This window comes from Saccostrea echinata, unplaced genomic scaffold (assembly GCF_033153115.1).
Source record: "Saccostrea echinata isolate AGI-Se365-2 ecotype Australia unplaced genomic scaffold, CSIRO_AGI_Sech_v1 ptg000058l, whole genome shotgun sequence".
NCBI classification, from domain to species: Eukaryota; Metazoa; Mollusca; class Bivalvia; order Ostreida; family Ostreidae; genus Saccostrea; species Saccostrea echinata.
The window spans coordinates 335,987-359,378 of NW_026889807.1; the positions used below are offsets into that span (position 1 = coordinate 335,987).

At 32.8% G+C, this 23,392-nt stretch overlaps 1 long non-coding RNA gene across 1 annotated transcript; it reads left to right on the forward strand.

The window, feature by feature from the left end:
- The first annotated feature begins 267 nt into the window (after nt 1-267).
- On the forward strand, nt 268-15,723 carry LOC133174680 (uncharacterized). Its single transcript, XR_009719169.1, has 3 exons — nt 268-429; nt 9,287-9,700; nt 15,140-15,723. It is a non-coding gene; the product is annotated as an uncharacterized LOC133174680 (long non-coding RNA).
- Nucleotides 15,724-23,392: the final 7,669 nt, after the last annotated feature.

The following is a 23,392-nucleotide window of genomic DNA, read 5'->3' on the forward strand; positions in this document are numbered from 1 at the left end:
TAATGAGCTAATCAGATCTATTTTATTTTCTTGAATTTCAACATGTTCAACATAGCTAGGGTACATGGCATATTTACACCCTAAGAAAAATATTCAAAGACATTAAAGTATTGATGAACAGAAATCTCTACACATTTACTTGAGTGAGAAAGCATGTAAATAAAGTGTTCAATTTATTTATCTTGGAATAAAAACATTTTTGATTTAGTGTATAGATCATGATAGAGGGTCCTTAACAGTCCTTGGTCTTGATTCTAATCGGGATCGGTATTCAACTTAACGTTTACTTTCATTTTAATCATGCGAATGTGATTTTGACAGCTGACAAGAATATGTATGAACTGGTTGTGAAACTTTGATGAGGATGTACAGTATGAGATATGTACATTTAATGTCCTCTACACAAGGAGGATTTTATTCCAATTAAATGTAAGTTACTGCAGATTAAATTTGGACCACATTCACACGGAGAATTTAAGGAGGAACAAGGCCTTGAGCTGAAAAAAATCTAGTCAATGAATTTTTTTCATATTTTGTATATTTTTAACTTAATATGTCATACACATTTTAAAAGTAATTCTGCGTTCAGATTTCTTGACTTATTTAAGTGATATCGCCATACAAAAATCGCTCCTCACAGTGTCTGTAAATAGTTTTGGTTCTTCGTCTTTACGGGTCCATAACTAAGTCTAAAATGGAAATTTTTAAGCACAAACAAGAAATATGTATAAGGACATGCATCTCTTCAAGAATTCAGAATATATATAGAATTAAAATTCTTTAAGCATTTTTGCTATTTTACAATGTATATGGATTGGATGAATACTTTTCAAGACATCTTCAACGATGAAAAATTCATTTGGGAAATAATTCTGTCAATAAATATTTGAAGATTTACGATTGAACTGAAGTCCTTCTTCATAGTACCGTAATCAACTGTAGCAATATCGTAAGGTGAAGATAATTACCTCATATCACAGAGGACACAATTGAACAATACATAAGCGTGGTAAAAACGCTTCATCTTTACATTTTCCGAGTACGGGAAAAACAACTGTGACGTCACAGGAAAACTTATACAACCGAAATGAAATATTAATTCAGAGAATCTTTGCTACTAAACACGTAAAAATTATTTTTGTAGTTCCTGCTTCAAAAAATACATCACGATGCCTTGATTGTGATCTGTTATCATAGACCTAATAGGTATATGGTTTCTATGTTTTTAAACTGACTAAGTCTTACCAGGTAACCAACATATACCTGCATGATCTCATTGCACTGAGAGATCATATATGACATCACTGACTCGTTAGACTGTAGCATAAAGAAATAGATGGGTGGATCGATCAATTTCACAATTTTTAAATATTTACACGATCATTTAAAACTCTTAATTATTTTACATTAAATGTTTAAGCTTAACAAGTTGAACAAAAATTACACAAAAAATGCTGATTTTAACAACGTTTAGCACCTACATTAACAGTAACAAAGGGGATGACAAATCCCATTGCCCAACGCCCGTGACTTGTGAATTTTAAGGGTGGGCAAGTGAAATTTTATCAACCACTTGCCCGTGGGCAAGTGACTTTAAAAAATTAAATCCATATGTACCGGTAAGTCATAGAAATAGAGCTAGACACAGGGGCTTGCATGATCTACTCATTATTTGTCTTCCTATTTTTTGAAATATATATAAATATATACAGTATTAGATTATGGTCATGATGGTGGGGCAAGCAAAAATTCGGGTAGGGCAAGTAAATTTTGACCGTGCACTTGCCCTCAGACAAGTGCCTAAAAAATCTATTTGTCAGCCCCTTTGACTATGATGCAGTCAATTCAATCATGTGACATGTGTCCTGTCCCCCCTTAATGCGAATAATGCAAATTAATTTACTGTACATTAAATTTCTTTGCATTAACTCCATGTGAACACCAAGCAAAGCTATAATTAGAATTAAATTTTGATACATGCTTAACTATAGCACAATTAAGCCACATGCCATATGTTGGTGGTCAGGTACATTATTTACATGATTAAATATAATGAAACAAATGATATTATGACCTTAAGTTGAAAATACACTATTTTATAAATAATTATATTTTGTATTTCCTATCCTATACATACTACCGGTACATGATTAGATATATTATGTACATGTAAATATATTGATGATGCTTTTTCAATGGATAGTAATTATTCATTTTTATTCCTACATTAATTTATTCTGGTGTGACAGGTCAACAGAGTATGCTTTCTCCTCCTAGGCACCTGATCCCACCTCTGGGATTTCCAGGGGGTCCTTGTTTTATCCAGGCTCTCACAGATTTGTATTTTTTATAGATTGTTTGAGATTGATCACTGTTCATTATACATGTATTTAACTTTTTTTTATTCACATGTATATCCCTTTAAACTCAAAATTAAAGACACCACAGAGGCTGATGCATCTGTTTCATATTTGAATATTTTACTAGATAAAGACATTAATGGCAAAGTAACAACTAAACTTTATTATAAACTTTCATTTTTCTATAATTATTAACTTACCTTACTTATGTAGCATTATCACCTGCATATGGAGTTTATGTCTCCCATTTGATTCAAAGGGCAAGAGCATGTGTACTATGTACAAACAATTACTAAAATGGGGCAAGCTATTGGCAAATAAGTTGTATAGCCAAGGTATACAGGTATAGGTATAGCCAACATTTTGCAAATTCTGTGTTTGCAGGGTTTGACACTAAGGCATGTCCAACTGACCCAGTCTAGTAAATGAGTGGTCCGGTCGTGTCAAATGTTCGTGATCTAGACTGACTAGTTGTGTGAATAAAATAATGTTATCTCACATTTCAGTCTTTCAAATAAATGTTCTATAAACTTTTTAAACAATATTTTTAAGGTCTTCCGTTCCAACGGAAGACCTTCTACTGATTCTGATGGTTAAGATTATTATTCTTTTTTTTTTCTTCTTTTTCCTAGACGCCAACTTTGAGACCTCATATCTCGCTCATTTCTCAACGGATTTTGCTTAAATTTGCAGAGTTTATAGACGTTACAAAACTCTATCAGAATGCTGTCAAACAATTCAAAAAGTCACTTCCGCTTTTGAGTTATTGCCCTTTAAATGAAAATTTATTAGGCTTCATTTCCAGACAAAGGCTCCGAGACTACAATAGCTAGAGCAGAAATTCTACCGAATTTAGATAATAGAAGGATTGAAGTTGTGCACATCGGTTTTTGTTTTTCGATTTCTGTATTCAAAATGGCGCTAATTAGGGGTCAAAATTTAGAACGCCTAAAAGAGCGAAAATTTAGACATATTTTCCTTTGTATCTTTAAAAGTAAAAATATTTTGATAAGACATGTAGAATAAAAGTTGTGCACAATTTCAAGGCCTTTCATTTGACACCACTAAAAAGGGGCTGGCCCTTCAAATTAGGGATCTGGAGCCCTTTAAAGGTTTTGCTTTATAACTCAAAAACGGTAAATATTTCGAAATGGCTGTCGTTAAAAAAGTTGTTCTTTAACATCTTACTGATTTCATGAAAATGTTATTTTGTTCGAGTCTTGTGTTTTAAATGCGCCAGAAGCTTGACCCATATACAGGTAAGTGTTTTCATTCAGCAAGTAAACGAGAGCTCTTCATGCGTGTAATTAAAATAAACTTACTATAAATAATAAATCTGGCTACATTAGATGCTAATATTCTTTAGAATAAGGTTCTTGAAGTGTTTTGTGCTTTATTTCCAAGTTATTTTTTGACAACTTTTCGTTTTATTTCATTTTTTTCAAAGTCGAATAAACCAGTCTACTAAAAAAAGGGGAAAAAAGATAACCTTTTCTTCTTATCATATAAAAACAAACAATATACTGAGAAAATAAAACATAACTTTGAAGCATAGACTATTTACAGGCATTAAGTGTGCGCCTTTTACATTCACCTTGTGTGTTTACAATTATGTAACACCTCCCTCGATAGCGCGTGGCAAAGGAGGTCACCGGGGATCAATCGGCGTGTGTGATCCAGCGACCTAGTCATACACAAAACAAATCATAGAATGGCCATTCCAAATTCATTTTGTAAACTAAGTCATGAGTGGATAAATATGTTGAATCTTTCAGATTATTTCATAATATCTTTGATTAAATCGCTGGTGCATTTTATTTAATATTTTATTCGCTGAATTACAGGAAAGTTGCATAGTTATTTTTATAAACAATTTATTTCTCGATATCGAGTTAATTGTCTGTTTTATTCATAATAAAATTCAAAATATGTAACCTTAATTAATTCCTACTAGTAATGGAACTTTTGAAACTTAAATGTACATGTATGTAATCTAATATACACGTATGTACGTTCTTTTGTCGACGCCCTTAAAATGTACAACTGTATATATACAGAGCGCCCCAAATATATGCATATCGAGCGTATGGAAATACAAAATCCCACATTCACACGCGCCTCCAAAATATGTAGAATGAGACATACATGCGTAACTGTATTTGAATATTACAAATTTATTAGACACCTAACCTTGAACAAATTTTTTTTCTACTAAACTTGTTATTGTATGCGAACAAAATGATAAACATGTAATTATTTATAGGTTCCCATTATTTTTTCTGAAAATCAGAACACATTTATCAGCTCTCTTAAGGTTTTACGGATACATACAATGTACACGCATGCAAGTACAGAACGTGCACGTTTTATAAGTGCATATGCAAGAGCGCCCCAAATATATGCATATCGAGCGTTTGAAATTCAGAAAAATTCTAAATCCCAAGTCTTTTTTCCCATTATCTTTGCAATAAAATATCGGTTAAACTGAAATGATTTTATTGATTTACAGCATATATTAAAGTCAATTATAGGTCCGCTGAGTTGATCATGAGTTGTTCTCATAACGGGTAGTCCTCCTGGCCAGTCATCGTCACGGTTTGTAACATCGTAATTACACAGGTAAATACTAAGATGTCAATCCATATATTTTCCATAAGAAATGAATTACCGGGAGATGTCTCGTTTTCTCTGATCATATATTAATTGACAGCGTTTATGAACAGCTGTTAAAACACAGGCCTTTGTAAACCGGTAAATCACAAAAAAGAAAAATCCGAGACAAAAAACAGAAAATGTAAATGTCTCTGGAAATAACATTAATTGCCTTTAGATAACTAAAATCAATTAATGTCCACCGATTTTTGAATTAATCTGAACATTCATTGATGTGTACCTGTACAAGCAGTGTGTATATTTTTTATGAAGCCTTCGTCCAAACGAACAATATAATAAATCTTGAATGAATTAACTAACCCCTCAGTACACACACATTCGCCTACACCTGAAATCTAATCAAAATCAGATCTTTTTTACGGCCCGAAATTCTGATAGTCGCTGTATTTCTAATCTGATTGACTATACATGTACAGTACTGGCAACGCGGATCCCGTATTTCCCGCGCCCCGTCGCGGTTTAAGCACATTTGGCCAGATGAGACAGGTAAACCGCGTTCCCTCCGCGGGAAATTCATCACCTACCTGTCCCCGCCGCGGTTAAATCATCGATCAACTAGTTTCGTAAACAAACGGGAGTTATCTCCCCGAACAGGAATTTTGCGAAATTCCCTCTTTAAAAAAAAACAAATTAAAATCCCGCAGTGTATGTATATTTATGAAAGTATTTTCTTTTATTTCGCAAAAGGTGAAAATAATGAATGAACAAAAAAAAAAAAAATGTAAAGCAGAATATATTTAATCGTTTTTTATTTTATTTTATTTATTATTATTAATTTTGTTAAGTTATATATCAACACTAAAGCGACATCTTTTTTTTAAATAGTATCAAGAAAACTATTTATAAGCTGAGTCATTTGAGAGTTTAACGTGACAAATTTTAATGTCGGAAATATAAGTTCTAATAACTTCTCTTTTCAAATTATATGCGAACTGCAATGTTACATACACGTGCTAAACAATAGTCAGTGCGAGTTTCGATTAACAGTTTTCAGCATTCTTATGAGGAAAAAAATATATCTATATACTGTTCATGTTTTTTTTGTTTTTTGTTTTTTTTTTTTTTACCAAATTTAGAACAATATAATTCATTTAAATAATTTCACTTTACTGTATTAATGTGCAAGCATTTCCCTGAAATTGTCGAATGACCGGAAAGCTGTAATATTCGATGGTGAGCGTTTGCAGTGAGTGGGCGCGTGAACGTTATAAAAGATATCAATAAAATATAACAATTTTTTTCCCCTCGATATTTACTTCTTTTGTAAACAGTGGTTTGTTTTTAATTTAAACATTTCTCCAATTACAGAAGATGGAATGTGCATGGTGATGAACTTCACAAAACAATTAAAACGGGGGGGGGGGGGGGGGGTATATCACTAAAACTTATTATTCTCAATAATACTCAAGAAAAAAATCAATGCCAAGTTTACTTGAATATATTCTGTTTCTTTGTGTATTAAGTATTAGTCGCGATCATTTCCTGTGTATAGGGATTAGCAGAGCAAGATCAGGAAACGGCATGCCCTAGGGGTTTCACACACCTGTCCTAGAGTACCTGTGGTAAATTTCTCTGCATGTGCAAGGCGTTGTCTAGCCATACAACACACCAGTCCCTTCAACGTTTCATTATTTCATTATTTCTTCATTTTCAAATGTAACTACAACCATGAAAGTCACGCGAGTCAATATATACTCTCTTTTTTTACCCTGAGTGTATGTTAAAAGGAAAAAGATCAATCATACTTTTAAAACAAATTAATAGAGTTTAAATGAAATAAAATAGATCAAATCAAATTATGTTTTATTACTTTTTTTTAAATGCCGACGGGCTTGGTATTTATGTTTCTGTTTAATATATATGTACATGTACATGTACATGTATTATGCAAGTAGAATGTAAAATCAAAAAAAAAAAAAAGTACAGAATGTTACGGCACGTGCAACGTTTTTCCTTCGGTCAGTTTATTGATTCATCGAGTCCATCGATTAAAACAAAATATTCATGATAGAATTTCAATGAAATGAATTGCTTCTGGATTATTTTTTTTCCAGTTTCAATATGTAGTTTCTGTGAACAGATAATATACTGTAGCCGATTTATCAGTTTATTGTCCAGTTGTGGACTTTGACTAATTCTACGATCAAGTTTCTGAAAAACACCGAAATAGTGACAGCCACAGACACTATTTAAGGTCTTCCGTTTAAATAGCACGATTAAAGACAAAAATATCTACCGAAACAAGATATAATAACATATTTTGGTGACATGTGGTAGGTACATATATATGATATTTTAGGCCCGATATGCAAGAGGGGTCCAGTGTTAACAAATGGAAGTGACTTACCTTCTCTATTTCATAATACCGCGGGTATGATTTTTTAATAAAACGTTAATTCTACGTTATTTTTATGGATTTTTCATATGGAATACATTGTAAACGTGTACTAGAAGATTAATTTATGGGAAAAGATGAATAAAAATATTCTTGGACCCCGGGGTGTATATTGGGGGGGGGGGGGTCCTGTCCACAAGCACCTGTGCAGCATTCAAGCTTAAAAGACCATTCAAACAATACAAATCAGGAACAGTGCAAATCTTTTGAAATCAGAGGTAGAATCAAGTGCCATGGATCTGTCATGTTGTAAATTTTGAATTTACCGGTTGTCAGTATTTACTGCCACCCGGTAAATTCAAAATTTATAGCATGAGAGATCCTATTCATGCTAGCACTTACCCCGACACGAGACCTTATACGGTCTCATCCAAAGGACCGATCTCCACGTTTTACTACTTATCCAAACTGGGCATAAAACATTCTCAATGAATTTTGTAATCATTATGTTGAACCTAACAAATTATTCCGACTCGCTGTATGATCTGAAAAAACATGGCTGAACTTATCCATTCAGAAACTCACAGACTGGGATTGCTTTTAACCAGTGTGTGTTATGGCCTTGATGCAAGGTCATTTGGTCAAGTCAAGGTCACTGACAGAGAAACTGTAATTTCGCTACCGTATTTGTACTAGTGAAACATTGCTGGTATCATGCAGAGTGTGATATGGCCTTGACTCAAGTTCAAGGTCACTAAGGATAAGATGTTTTGACTGTATGTATGGACTAAAAGAACATGACGTGTCACTGTGAACTTTTCAAGTCGGTAACACACAGATTGGGTTTTATGACGAGAGTGTGTCATGGTTTGACGCAAGGCATTTGGAATGTTCAAGGTCACATACATTCCTTTACAGTTTTTCCTAGCGAAATATTGTAAGTTGCTTCCCCTTACAAGATTGCTTACATGTATAACTTTAGAATGTGGCATGACCTTGACTCAAGGTCACTTCTTCCTTCTGCAGCTCCAACGGAAGACCTATTCGTTGCTTTGCAACGAGCTCGCTCTAGTTTAATTTTCTGATTGTAAACACAGCCATCGCTCTGAAAAAGAAAACTTCACAGCATGACACAATTAATCCTTATTTTTATCCTGGCTGTAATAGACAATTTGCGATCGAAACTAGCTTCATTCAGTATCAATTGGTATGAAAATTATTGAATAATATATATCAAATAATATATTCTTTAATTTATTTATATTTACGGTAATAATTTTTTAAAGTTCCTTGCATGTTCTTTAAAGCCAGCCCTATAATATTTGCATGTTCTGTTTAACCCGACTCAATGGGCTGCGACCTATGGAAAAGTCTGACAAAATGTATTATCTTAATACATGCGAGAGATAGTATTGTTTCGAACTTTTTTCACTAAAATACCAGGTTATAAAAAGAAAAAAAAATTAAGTTTGGTCGGGGCTTAAGTGTTTTTACGGTCAGTGCTAGTCAAAATTATGGGAAGTAGCCCGACTTGTATAGTAGTCATAAAAGAAAATGTCAAACCCTGGTTTGATACAATGACCTTGTTAACAAATATAGTCTACACATAAGTCAAATGTTTACTGATGTTTTTCATACAGAAAGTGCTAGGCCATTATTTTTATACTGAATTGTCAACAGATTTATCCATTCTCCCTATTATGACAAGGAGCTCACAGCAGGTGTAACCAGTTGACAGGGGATGCTTATTCCTCCATGGCAACTGATCCCACCTCTGATGTTTTAAAGATCTATGTTTGCTATGCTCACAATTAGTAATGTTTCAATGCACCTTTGAGCTTAAATACTGTTTGTAATCTTCATATTTCAGTAAAGGTCTGCAAAATTCTAATAGATGGGAAACAATTTGTCTTTTCAGTTATGAACATTTCTTATCAACAAACCCTGTAAGAAGAAGGACCTCTGTTCTACAGCTTGTGGTGGATCATAGAACACATGATATCAACCAAGTTTAAAGGAAGCATAGATAGCCACAATAGAAAGATTTAAGGATTGTGAGAAACCAAATATGACACAATTCAGAATAAAGTCCATGGGAGTGTGAGAAAAAAGAATAGTAGAGTGTAATCCTAAGGACTGTCTTCAGACTTCCACAAAGTCAGAAAAATACTGTTGAACTCATGAGTGAGTGAGTGACAAAATTAACAAAACTCATGATTCTCAAAAATTCAAGGAAGATGTGGGAGTTGAGACTAAGACGGATTTTAGGAGTTTTGATGACAAAGAATCAACCATTGGAAATATGGCTATTTGAACTTGGATCTCATTATTGGTAAGTAAATTAAACATTCATATTAATTAGTTATCTTGATTGTTAATGACCTAGCAATTTTAATTACTACCATTTAATTTTAACTAATTTTTACATGTAGCTTCTCACATTGATTTTTTTTTTTTAAATACATGTACATATATTTTTAATTTTCATGAAAGCTAATGGACAAGGTGCATGTGTGACTTAACACCCCCCCCCCCCCCTTTTCCAGTTTTTAGCTCACCTGAGCTGAAAGCTCAAGTTAGCTTTTCTGATCACACATTGTCCAGCGTCTGTCCGTCCAACTGTAAACTTTTCACATTTTCAACTTCTTCTCAAGAACCAAGTACTGGGCCAATGTTAAGCAAAGTTGATACAAAGCATTCCTGGGTAAAGGGGATTCTAAATTTTAAAATGAAGGGCCAAGTTTCCTTCCAAGGGGAGATAATCAAGAAATGCAAAAATAGGTTAGGGCCATTGAAACATCTTCTTTCAAGAAGCAACGAGCCAGAAAAGCTGAAACTTATATGTAGGCTTTCTGAGGTAGTGTAGATTGTAAATTATTCAAATCTTGCCCCTGCGGGGCATGATGGGGCCACAAATTAGGGGATGAAAATTTTACAATGAAATATATAGGAAAAATCCTCAGATATCTTCTTCTCAAGAACCACTGTGGCAGAAAAGCTGAAACTTATATAAATGCTTCCTACAGAATATTAGATTATAAATTGTTCAGATCATGGCCCCGCGGGTGGAGGGTGGGACCACAATAGGGAATGGATGTTTTACATTGAAAATATTATAGGAAAAACATCTTTAAAAATCTTCTTCTCAAGACTACTGGACTATTAAGAGGGTTGTCCCTAAGTATTGAAAAAAGCAGGGAATATATATAAAGTAGAACACTCAGGGGCATGATGGAATCAAGTTATTTTTTAAAATAACTTTTTTAGGTTACTTCACTTATTTATTACTAAACAAAGAAATAACTCATTTGAGTTAATTCTTAAAACATAGAATGCCTATCAATTTTGCCAAAAAACATCAATATTTTGAGTTTGCTGCAGATTTAAGATGATGTAAGACTGAGAAAGTTGTAAATATATGTACTTCTATTAATATACTCAACAGACTTCATATCTCCTGAGCAGATATGATGATATTTATCAAAATATATATAACTTCCGCCAATTTTGCCAAAAGTGAGACTAATTTTCCTAAAATCCTTGGATATTACTGTACAATCTCTTAGTATGTCTTACATTTTTTGTGCAAAGCTGTAGATTTTTGTGCAAGAGTTCTAAAGTGAGGTTGGTTTAGGTTTAAATAACTGAAATAAGTTATGATTTGTTGAATTTCAACTTGTTAAATCTTAAAGATAGATTACTTTTACTGTCATGAACCTTTTCCATCTACTTAATAACCCAAGTACAGCATGAATAAAGCTTTTCAGATACCAGTAGGTTTAAAATAATGAATAGTAAAGTATCAATAACTGGAATAAGTTGTATTTTTTTCAGCTTAAATTAGAGGGATTGACCCACTAAAATACCAGTTTTTTTTATAAGTTGTGTATAAGTCGGATAATGAGTTTTGGACCAAAGTTTAACTCCCAAAAAACCGACTTATAGGTGAGTATATATGGTATGTAGGAAAAATTTTAAATATCTTCTTCTCAAGAAATACTGTACTAGAAAAGATGAAAATTAGATGAAAGCTTTCTTAGGTAGCGTAGGTTTTAAATTGTTCAGATCATGGCCCCTGGGGGTAGGGTGGGGCCACAATAGGGATTACGTTGGATAAATCTTTAAAATGCTTAATTCTTCTCAAGAACAACAAAGCCACGATGAAACATAATAATGTAAGAAGCATCATGGTAGTGTAGATTCATTTTTTATTAAATGATGGCCCCTATATATAGGGTTGGGCCACAAAAGACAACAAAATTTTACATAGGAGTACATGTATATGGGGGAAAAAATCTGTGGCAGAACAGAAGGCCAAAGTGACTAATAGGTGAGTGTTGTTGCCCATGGGCCTCCTGCTTTGTTATCAGCAACTAGCTTTGTTTTGAGTCTTATCTCATAAATGCTTTCTCATTCAAAACTTACACAAAGTCTAGAGTAAATATTCATTTAATTAAAAATAGGGATGAGTATCAAAATGCAAAAAAAATTAATCATGACAATATTTTGATTGATTGATTGATTGTTTGTTGTTTAACGTCCCTCTCGAGAACTTTTCACTCATATTGAGACGCCACCACTTGCCGGTGGAGGGCTACAAATTTTGACCTATACTCGGCACTCTGGGCCATTGAGCAGTGAGGGTTCTTTTCCGTGCCAGCACCTACTGCGACACGGGACCTCGGTTTATATGGTCTCATCCGAAGGACCGGTCTCCACGTCCCGCAGTGGGATTTGAACCCGCGACGTAAGGATCAACTCCTTACTCCGCGACTCTAGAGCAGATGCTCTAACCACTGTGCCACGCGGGCGACGACAATATTTTGACTTGTGTTTTATGATATATATTGATGCATATCACTTAATTTTTTACTTTTGTTCTACCTGTTCTATAGCATATTAAAAAAAATTCCTAGAAGTTTCCACTGTAAAATTGTTAAGAATAAATGTATTCTTCAATCATTATGAAATATGGTTTGTTTATAAATATAATTTATCATGTTTATAGAATCAGTAATCCAAAATTCTATATCTCAAAAAAAAAAATTACATTTATAAAGTACAGTGTAGTTGTACTTTAAGATGACTCAAATTCTTTTCTGATTTTTAAATTGAAAACAAGAAAAGTAAAGATAATTAAGATTGCCTTTAACTGGTAACCAACTTCAGTTGAAAGGTATCTCCATATACTGGTGTAACAATTAATACACCCCTAATTAAGAGACTATGTGCGACAAATAAAGGACATATAAATTTTATGAATTTATAATTGCAATAAAATCAGGAGATATTTTTAGATAAAATCTGTTGAAAGCAAGTTTACGTGTCAGTTAATCATGTTAATTGTGTAAGTTTAACTGATAAGAGGGATATGGTTAAGACACCAAGTTGACAACATATTTAAAAAAAATGGTGAATGAATTCTAGCAATGGACAGACTTTCTACAGCACAGTGTATATATAATATAAACAGTGTATATATTTTATATATTTATGACACATCATGTACATGTACTAAGATCAATATTTTCATGATGTACATTTTAAAATTAATGAATATACTACTGTTCCAGAGTCTCCAAAATATTTGTACACCATATTATGTAATTATTTTAGTCCCCTAGCTACCAGTGAAACTGGAGGGGACTACAGGTTTCTCCTTTATCTGTCTTTCAGTCTGTCTGTCTTTGTCACTTGGTTTTCTGGATTTTTTTTTTCTAAACTATGGGCATTGGTGGCATATTTCTGTCCCCTACATGCAAGATAAATTATGTTAACATGCAACATAATTATGTAGATATGCGACTTTATTTATGCCAACATGCAAAATAATTATGTTGACATGCAAGTTACCAACTTCTCGAGAGAATCTAATTTTAATGTTGGTAAACTTACTTACGCACGCCATTATATGACATCATGCAAGCAAGATGTAACAGAATTATGTTGACAAGCAACTTATTTATGTTTACATGCAAGATAATTATGTAGACATGCGACTTATTTATGTCAACATACATGATAATTATGTTAACATGCAACTTATTTATGTCAACATGCAAGATATTATGCTGACATGCGAGTTAATTATGTCAACATGTGAGATATGTTTGTTGACATGCAACTTATTATCTTGCATGCATATGTTGACATATATAATTATTTTGCATGTTTAAATATAACTCGCATGTTGACATAAATAAGTTGCATGTTGACATGAATAAGTCACATGTTGACATAAATAAGTTGCATGTTAACATAATCATCTTGCGTGTAAAATATATAACTCGCATGTTGACATAAATAAGTCGCATGTTGACAAATATAAGTTGCATGTTAACATTATTATCTTGCATGTTGAGATAAATAAGTCGCATGTCTACATATATATCTCACATGTTTACATAATTATTTTGCATGTTGACATAGATAAATCGCATGTCTACATAATTATGCTTCATGTTAACATAATTTATCTTGCATGTAGGGGGCAGAAATATGCCACCAAATAAACACTCGCAGATCTATACGTGTATTTATGTAACCGGGTTTTCCCATGAATGATGAAAACACTGGTCAGTTTGTAATTTAGGGTTCTTTAATTCTGATGTGGATACTATTTTATAGATATATAATTCAGCCCAAATTGTGGACCTAGGCTGCATACATAGGTGTTACCGCTACTTTATCTAAACCATATCTGGACTGTGATCAGGTCTTATAGTCCAGTCAGAAATATATAATATCTAATTAGACAAGATCCCAGCACTTTGGCTTGTGGCTGGATTCAAAGTGAATTTTAAAAGAACAAAGAGTAACTCACTACGGAATGTGACCTCAATGACCTACCAATAAAATCTCTGCAAAACAAGAATAGCCAATCGACTATTCCTAACCTCTAAACTGGTTCTCATATATACTAATGAATAAACTAGAGAGTTCTAACTATGAAAAGATAACTCTAAATCTAAAATAAGTATTACCATACAATATGTGCAGTAAGGTTAGTAAATGTAATTATCAAATGGAGTTTAAGTTTATATTTATTTATTTATGGCAATGTGTTCATTTATTAAACTATTTTATATTCAATTTATTTACAGTTTAAAATATAACATATAACCCATTACTACATTTAGCTGATTTTTAGTATATGTGAGTGTACCTTGATAATTAAGTTACAGATCAAGTTTGCATTTCATTCCACTTTGTTGATTTTTGACAGAATTATAGCCTTTTAAATTTTTAAGGGGAACCAGATTACACTTGCCAATAACTCCAAATTCAAATAATATACTGTTATATATATATATTTATCCCATGTTTACCCCTTTATCCCGTGGATATGACTCATGGGATAATTTTTTCATAATCCACAGTTGTGACGTCACAATGGTTTTTGCGTTAGCGCTATGAAGTAAAATAAAGTGGAGTCCTATATAAAACAGTGTAAAACATTGGTTGTGAAGTATTAAACATGGGATAAAAAGAATCTCCCATGATTTGTTGTTGGATATGACTTTTATCCAACTCGTTGTGTGTTTTTATCCCCTTGCCAAGGCTCAGGGATAAAAAACACAACTCGTTGGATAAAAATCATATCCAACTACAAATCATGGGAGATCCTATATATATATATATATATATATATATATATATATATATATATATATATATATATATATATATATGCAGGAAGCATTTGATGATTTGAAGTGCTTTTTTTAAACATGCATGATTAAATGATCATTTAAATTTAATTTCAATATAGATGCATGCATGATGGTTAGCTGAAGAAGAATACCATGACAAAAGAAAGTTCCTAGTGTTCATCATGCAGCCATTTTGAATGCCCAACTGAGAGAGCCAGCCAGTGTGAAAAATTATTTCTTGGAAGTTAAACAAAATCTGCTGTGAATTAAAGCTTTAAAAGTACATTTAAAAACATTCTGATTCATCTATAAGTGAGACTAGATTGCCTTTGACAGTTGCCAGTGGAATTCGGATCTGAATTGTACCAATATTAATAAATTGAAGTGATTTGCCTTAAAATTACATTTGTATATGGTGTACATTAATTACTTCAAGGAGATATAATACACCTGTTTAAACAATGAGGTCCATAGCTAAAAAACATGGATTTGGAATTTAGCTCACCTTATCCAAAGGCTCAATTGCACAATTCTGATAAAAAGAAGTCTCTGGTATCCAACAATGCAACATTTATATGTTTGACCGTTTGTCCTTCATTAACTTTTAACATTTTCTTTTTTTTTTTTCTAACATTTGGTCAATGTAAACCACATTTGGTACAATGTATCTCTGCTTAAAAGGAATAAAGCTTATTCAAATAAAGGTGCTGAATCCTTTTTCAAGGGGAGATAATGAAGAAACATGAAAAATGAGATAATGTCATTAAAAATCTTTCATTTTAAGGTATTCAATGTATAATGAAGGAATGTTGAGCAGTTTTGAATCATTTTAAACTAGTTAAATATGTATTGCTAGATAATGATGAACGTAAAATGAACCAAATTCACATGACTGATAACATATTAGAAACTGACCATTTTGTACCGTAAACATTTTCAAGAGTTATCTGCCCATGATGCAAAGAAGAAAATTTAAATTTTGTCAATATATCTGTAGCAGATGACTTATTTATTTCATATTTTATTAAGGAGAGAGTTTATGCATATTTTCACAAGAGATTTGTATGAAGTTCAAATTACCTTTTAGAATATCTAAACAAAACATGCGCTGCCCATAGACTTCAGTGTAAAATTCAAGGTGCAATTACATGTAATTGGACAATAATCAAAATTTTGTAAATTCCTTTGGTGGTGTACTTTTATTTAATAACATCTTCAAATGCTAACTTGATTAAAAACACTGGACAATTCATTTATTAGGTACAGAATATGGTCATTATACATTGAATACCTTAAGAACAACTTGGTCATATAAGACAAATGTTATCCAAGAGTTTTCTTAATGAACATAGGTTCAAGTTTTTTCATTGTCCGTAAGGTGAGGATAGAGCTGCAGAGGGGTTAAAAGTTTTGCATGAAAATATGTATAAGTGAAAAACTAGCAGGGTGACATAAAGCAAATTCATATGCCAACATTACAACATCATTATGATAGAGATTTAATTTTGTTCAAATTATAAACATTGGGGTTAGGTAAGGGCTAAAAGTAGGGTTTTCATTTTGCATGTATCTATGTGTCAATATTTAATTTTGTTTAAATTATGGACATTGGGATTAGAAAAGGACTAAAATTAGGGTTTAAATTTTACAAGTATACAGGTGTCAACATTTTTCATGGGAATATGGAGGGGAAAAATCTTTAAAAACAATCTTTTTAAGAGCAATAGACACAAAATGACTCAGGCAAGCATTCTGGCTTTGGCATCTCCAGATTTCATTCTTACAATTTTAGGAACTTAAAAGTACACTCTATTTTGAAGAAACACAGCGAGTTTGATTTTTTTAAAATAATAAATGATTTTAATGGAAAAAGATGAATTAAGCCTATAGTCATAAAGGTCCAGTTTTCCTTTTGAAGTATTTATAAGGGGTTTTACCTATTTAAGAAGTAATTTGAATTTGTACTTGGTTGTACATGGCATACATCCATATCTATGTAACAGTATATTATATGCAAATATTGTTCAGAATTAGTCGACTTATTAATGAAATTATTTGTTAAGATTAAAGTGGGCCTTCTGGTCAGGTGGTTTTTTATTTTGCAATTACTTTTTCATCATTTTTTTTAAAATCAAATTTGAAAATATGTAAAGAGATAGGCTTTATTCACTATTTATATTTCAAATCTCAGTCTATTTTATTATTTGATCTACTAGCCTAGCCCGTCTTCTTTAATGTGCTAAAATATTCTCATTACATAAATGAATTAATAAAGTAAATTCATATTCATTTTATCAAATATCTATGTATGTTTGATTGTGTCGGTCAAAAGTTTTTTAGAACTTGTAACCAAGCTTAAAAAATTTTTTGTTTGCACATGCAATATCCGGTAACAATATCCGGTAACATGCCTCAAATTTTGACCAAAATTTGCCACACTCTTCCTGCGACCGCCCTACGTTCAACGAAGGATTTTGGTGTATTATACTTTCATGTAAATTACTGGAATTTGATTCGTCGAGAAACATTTGTTAAAAAACACCGTTACCCTCTGAATGATGAAATCGCGCCTTCCAGATAGAATTTAACAACAGTCATCATTGCTTGACGACAGATGGTATCATCCCCCCCCCCTCCAAAAAAAAAGACCGCCCGGAATCTATGCGCGAGCGCTTCAGCTTTATTTGTATTTGTATAAAACATTCAGAATAATATAATATAGAATAAAATAATAAATACTTCATGTAGTAGAGGGTAACATTTGAAAATTTACAATGTTACCCTCAACTATATACATGCAGTATTTATATAATATGATGTCCACGGATACTAAAATCAAAGAGGTCACTTTTTTCGTTTATGCGGTATAATGACGGATCAAAATTATTCGTCCCTGGCACCTGTTTTACTTTGTATGCGGAGTGTACTGTATCTGTTAACAATAGTCTCAAGAAGTTCTTCAAAAGCGCGTGTGTAAACACGACAAGTTATGTGAATTGCTGTTTAATTTTAACAATTTCCCATACATGTATATTATACTTTCATGTAAATTAATTGAATCTGATTCGTCGAGAAACATTTGTTAAAAAACACTATTACCCGCTGAATAATGGAGCCACGCCCTCCAGCGTAGCAACAGTTAACATTGCTTGACGACGGGTGTTATTCCAAAAAAAATATTGACTGCGCAGAATTCATGCGCGCAAGGTTCACTGTAATATGTATTTGAATAAAACATTCAGTATAATATAATAAATACTGGTTTTCTTGGGGTGAAAATTTTAAATGTTACACTCAACTACATGCAGTATTTATATAATATCTAATACCTTTCAATAAATGAAATATTCAAAGAAAATGATGAGATTTCCAGAGAGCAGTAGGCCTACTTCAAGCAAATGGCCTTCAAAGATCTACCAATTCTGTGAAGACTGTGTGTTTTATCCGTGAACAATTTCTCTGTTTTAATATTTCTAAAATGTTTTATTACATAAAATAGATTTTATATAAAAAGTGAAAAAAAATCTGCTCAAAGTCCTATATTCACTTCCCTCGTGGTGAGCAGAAAAAAGGTCTTATACACGTGTTTGTTGTACTTGTAATCAATATGTACATAAAAAAAGCCGCTGGCTAATGAACGAAGCAATGTAGAGGTAATATAGCGGTAATGTAATCTTTTTTGTAGTGGTAATGAGTATGTAGCAGTAGTGAAAATTTTGAAAATGTAGCGGTAATGATATGCAACCTCCAAAACATATGACTCGATCTACATCCCCCCTCCCCCCACTCCACCCCGGCCATTTGGCCTACCTATTTCAATACAAACCCCCTTTGATATTTTTTTTATTTGTAACAACTTAAGTTTTAAATTAAAACTTTTAATTTTATTTTATTATTTAAAGATTGGAGTTATTATTTACGGATTTGAATTAATTTTAATATTACACCAAATTTGTCTTCTTAAAAAAAATTATCCCAGGAACGTGTGTCGGTAGTAGTCGATGTTAGGGCCGGTACACACGGTAAGGCTTGTCTTATAAGTCTAAAACCTTACATTTTGCCGGACGGACGTAGCGTCCACACGCTAAGGCATGACTTACAAGATTATAAATAGCATTTCCATAAATTCCACTTGTTTTTGAGGCGTAAACAGTGCACATCATTAAAATAGAAGTATAGATTACTTGCTAGGACTTTGAAATAATTTTACAGACTAGTGCAATCACACTTCTTGAAAAAGAGGAGGTTGAACAAAAGCATTTGCGGATATTTGCATTATCTTATTCGAATATACTTAAAGTTCCCTTTAATCTACCCACGTGTTTGATAAAAAAATAGATTGAAATTTGTGTGAGTGGATTTCATTATTATAAGGCAAGTCTTACCGTGTGTACCGGTCCTTAATGATAATGAAAAGTATTACATGTATGACGATAATAAGTAGATATACATGTAAAAGGCTATTCGAATTGAACAGTCTCGTATTTCTTTATACCGAACAATCAATCATTTAAGACGACAATAGTACTAAGATATACATGTACTCCTAAGAGCAAGCCTATTTCCCGAGGCGAAGTCAGCAAGATTTCAGTTCCCCAAGAGCATTTTTTACAGATTCCATTCTGTATTCATAATGTGTACACTTTAATTTAAAATTTCCAGTAAATTTATCATTTCAAATATAACTCGTTTCATTCATCTTTGATTTTCTCTGTAACAGAGATTTTTTTAGCAAGGCAATTGCATCATAAATAAATTATAAAGTAATCACGCTATAAAGAGAGAGACCCCCCCCCCCCCGTGTTTTAAGGGGGCCGACTGGGGTTTTCATTGCGCAATACTTCGCGCAGCATATATAGTAAAATAAGGCGTATTTCTTTATAAAATAGATGCTCTTGAAATTTTAAACATAGTAAATTGAGAATCTCGCAATCATTTTTATTATTTTTTATGTAAATCTGTGGTATCTGTCATGTTTTAATGTACTCCAGAAAAACAGGAAAATATCATGATTTTTGAGATGCCCCCCTCTGGAAACCAGATAGTAGAATTTTGTTTTTCTTGCATAAAATGTACAATATAGTATTACCCATCAAATAATATAATTTGGCAAAAAGTCTATAGTAGCATTTGTATAATTTGCGAAAAAATTGTATTTCTCTATATAATCTATATAAATGTACCTGTATTTTGAGATGGTCCCTACAAAATTACCAGACGGTAGATTTTCACTAAACTTGGCATGTATACTGAAGTCAATGTAAGGTTCATATGGAATAAAATTAAAGAGTTTCTCTATAATAGTTTTTTTTCACACAATAAAACCCCAGTCGGCTCCCTTAAATAATTAAAATACGAAAGAAAAAATACACAAAAATGCAATATGCAGAAAATAACACTTATTATAGTACACTATTTTATAGTAAAGGTTAGCCAGACAAGGTGGTTGGACTCTTCGTTGACAAATTCCCGATTGCAGCTTGTTGTAGAATGCACTGGATGTGACAACATTTGAGAGCTGAGTTTTTCAAACTCGATCTCCTCCCCTTCAGACAGGATAAGTGTTGGTCGTCCAAGAAGTATGTTCATCTTCTGGCATAGACCGAATACAGGTAGTTCAGCTTCCAGGTGAACATTGAATGAGTCTGATAAAGAGTTCCACCATATGTTTTACTGATTCACTAGGACCGAACAATATATACTGTTGCATGTGAAAAAAAAAAACATTTGTAGTGGAGGGTTTTGACACAATAAGTTGCAAATGAATATAAGGTTATGACCTGAATTTCGTTAATGAAACTTAGTTCATCTCGAACACACGCTAATCTAAGACGCTCCGTCTTATTCAAATAAAACAATGACCTACATAGCCGTAATTGCGTAGCCCATGCTTAGAGCTATTAACTAATGATAGCGAGCGAAATCGCAATGTTATGAAGGTTCATCCTTTAAAGTGACATAGTGTCGTTCATTGGCACATATTGTCGTTGACATAATGTGCCGATATAATAGTTATGCCTTATTTTTCTTCTGCTGAACGAGTGACATTGTGAGTAGTTACAATTTTGCACAATGACGCAGCAGGCTACGATGTGTGCCATGATGTGTGCCTTAAATTATCAATTAATTGATAAATAGTAAAAATAATTTTAATTGCAATCAGTGATTATCATCATGTAAACTCTGATGTTGAGGACGGCAATATGTGTCACAAGGTTCTGCACACTTTGTCGCCTTCGAGAGTGCGTGCAGGTATATTTTATCCCTGGGCGACAATTTGTACCGGTGGGCGAAAATATGTGCCAAAGCTCAATTCTTTATATAATGTCGCCAGCGACAATATATGCAAAGGCAACAATATGTGCCGCTACAGGTCTCTCTTGGCCCATTTAAATCTTATAGGTTATAACCAGTTTCCAAAAACATTCTTCAGAAAACTGCTATATGGTCTTTTACTTGTAATTTATAATGCTTATTTCCTTGAAACTACGTATGTAAGTATTTCTAAAAAGTTAAAAAAAAAAATAAATAAATAAAAAATAAAAATAAAAAATAAAAAAAGCATTATGATAGATAATTGAAAGTGAAAACAATTACTGATTAGGGGCCCGTTTCATCAAAAGTCGTAAATTTAAGGCTTAAGTTAGGTGTACTTCTGGGGTTTACGCCAAAATTTAGTCGGACGTAATTTGCGTTTCACGAAGTGGCGTAAGTCTAGTCGTAAACGATACGCTTAGTCTCAGGACTAAGTCCTTTACAACGCTGCATTGCACATGCGCAAAAAACATACATGCGTATTGTGTACAATGTCTGTAGAACAACACACATATACATTATTTTAAATGAAAACTTACGTGGATTTTTAGAGACCTTCTAGAAAACATGCAACTTATATCTAATTATCATAAAATATTAACTACCTACAACATACCACCTGATTAAACTCCAAAATTAAAGGTCTGAAAAAAGAAATAAATGTTCTTGCAAATGTACTAATTTTGGAATATAGACATATAAATTTTGGAGTATCTACAAACCACCCCTCCCCTGGATTTTGATAAAGGAAGAGAGGAAGAGACAGAGATCTAGACAGCGTAGGGGGGGGGGGGATAATCCGTTACAATTTTATGTACTTGTAACTGGGCATATGATGGACTACTAAATAGATAAGAATCAATAAAATATTACAAAATATGCATTATTATGAAAAAATAAAGATTTTTTCCCATTTCTTCTATGACAGTACCTTGTATGTCATTCCGTTTGTTCCTAAAAAAATTGTAGTATTTATTTTTTTTAATGCGGATTCTTTTTAATTTTCCCAATAAAGAAAGGCAAGTACCATCGATATTTTTGAAAATTTCAGAAATCTATCATACATTGTTTAAACACTAATATATTGTCATACATGGGCGTAATAATTGTAAAATTACAGTCATTTCCGAGTCAAGTTTCTCTTACAGCTGATTTTCAAAAGCTTTCGAGTGACTTTGTTGCCCCTAGTCCCTATGGTAAAATCCTCTTTAATTTGTATACAATATCAGGATATATTGACTTTCAATTATATTTACGAAATCACCCGGAATCTTTTTGTCTTTTGAACGTTAACAACTTTTTTCTGGACGCAGGCGGGTCCGTGATTTTCTTTTCAAGGGAGGGGGAGGGTAGGTCATCAGTAAACAAAAATTCCATCCGAAAAACTTGTTGACAAGCTAAATATCGCAATTTTCTTTCCCAAAGCTGAAAATCTTATTTCGGGGGGGGGGGGGGTCCCTTCGTCCTTCCCTTCAATTCTTAAACTTGATAAATATGGCTCTTCTTACCAACCTAATAACTTAACTTTTTAACAGGGGTCCAAGGTCATTTTCATTTTTTTACTTTCTTTAGTCTCAGATTTGTATACCTGAATAACTCCGCAAATTGCGGCGAAGAGGACTGGACCCTCTCCATGACCTCCCTTGATCCACGCATGTGGACGGGGAGTAAATAAGAAATGGTGTTTTTGAGCACGATAAAGTTTTTAAAAAGCCTACTTGCATGGTTTTACGATAAGTTAAAAAATATTTTTTTAAATATAGGCATTAACCAAACTTAAAGAAGATACAACTGTAACTGTGCTTTCTTTTTTTTTTTTTTTTTTTAAAAATGTTGGGGGAAATAGCTTTTTTTTCAAAATAAACATTTTAATAGGTTTCTTTTCAGTGAATGACACAAAATGTATATACAATACCTCGTACTCAAAATACAACAATCAAATGTGTATAAATGCAGAATTATCAAAACTTAAGAGATGGTGTAAAAATGAATCCCTGTTAATAAGACAATCTTTTACGAAGAAAGAGCCATAGCTGCCTCCCCGACGACACAACCGC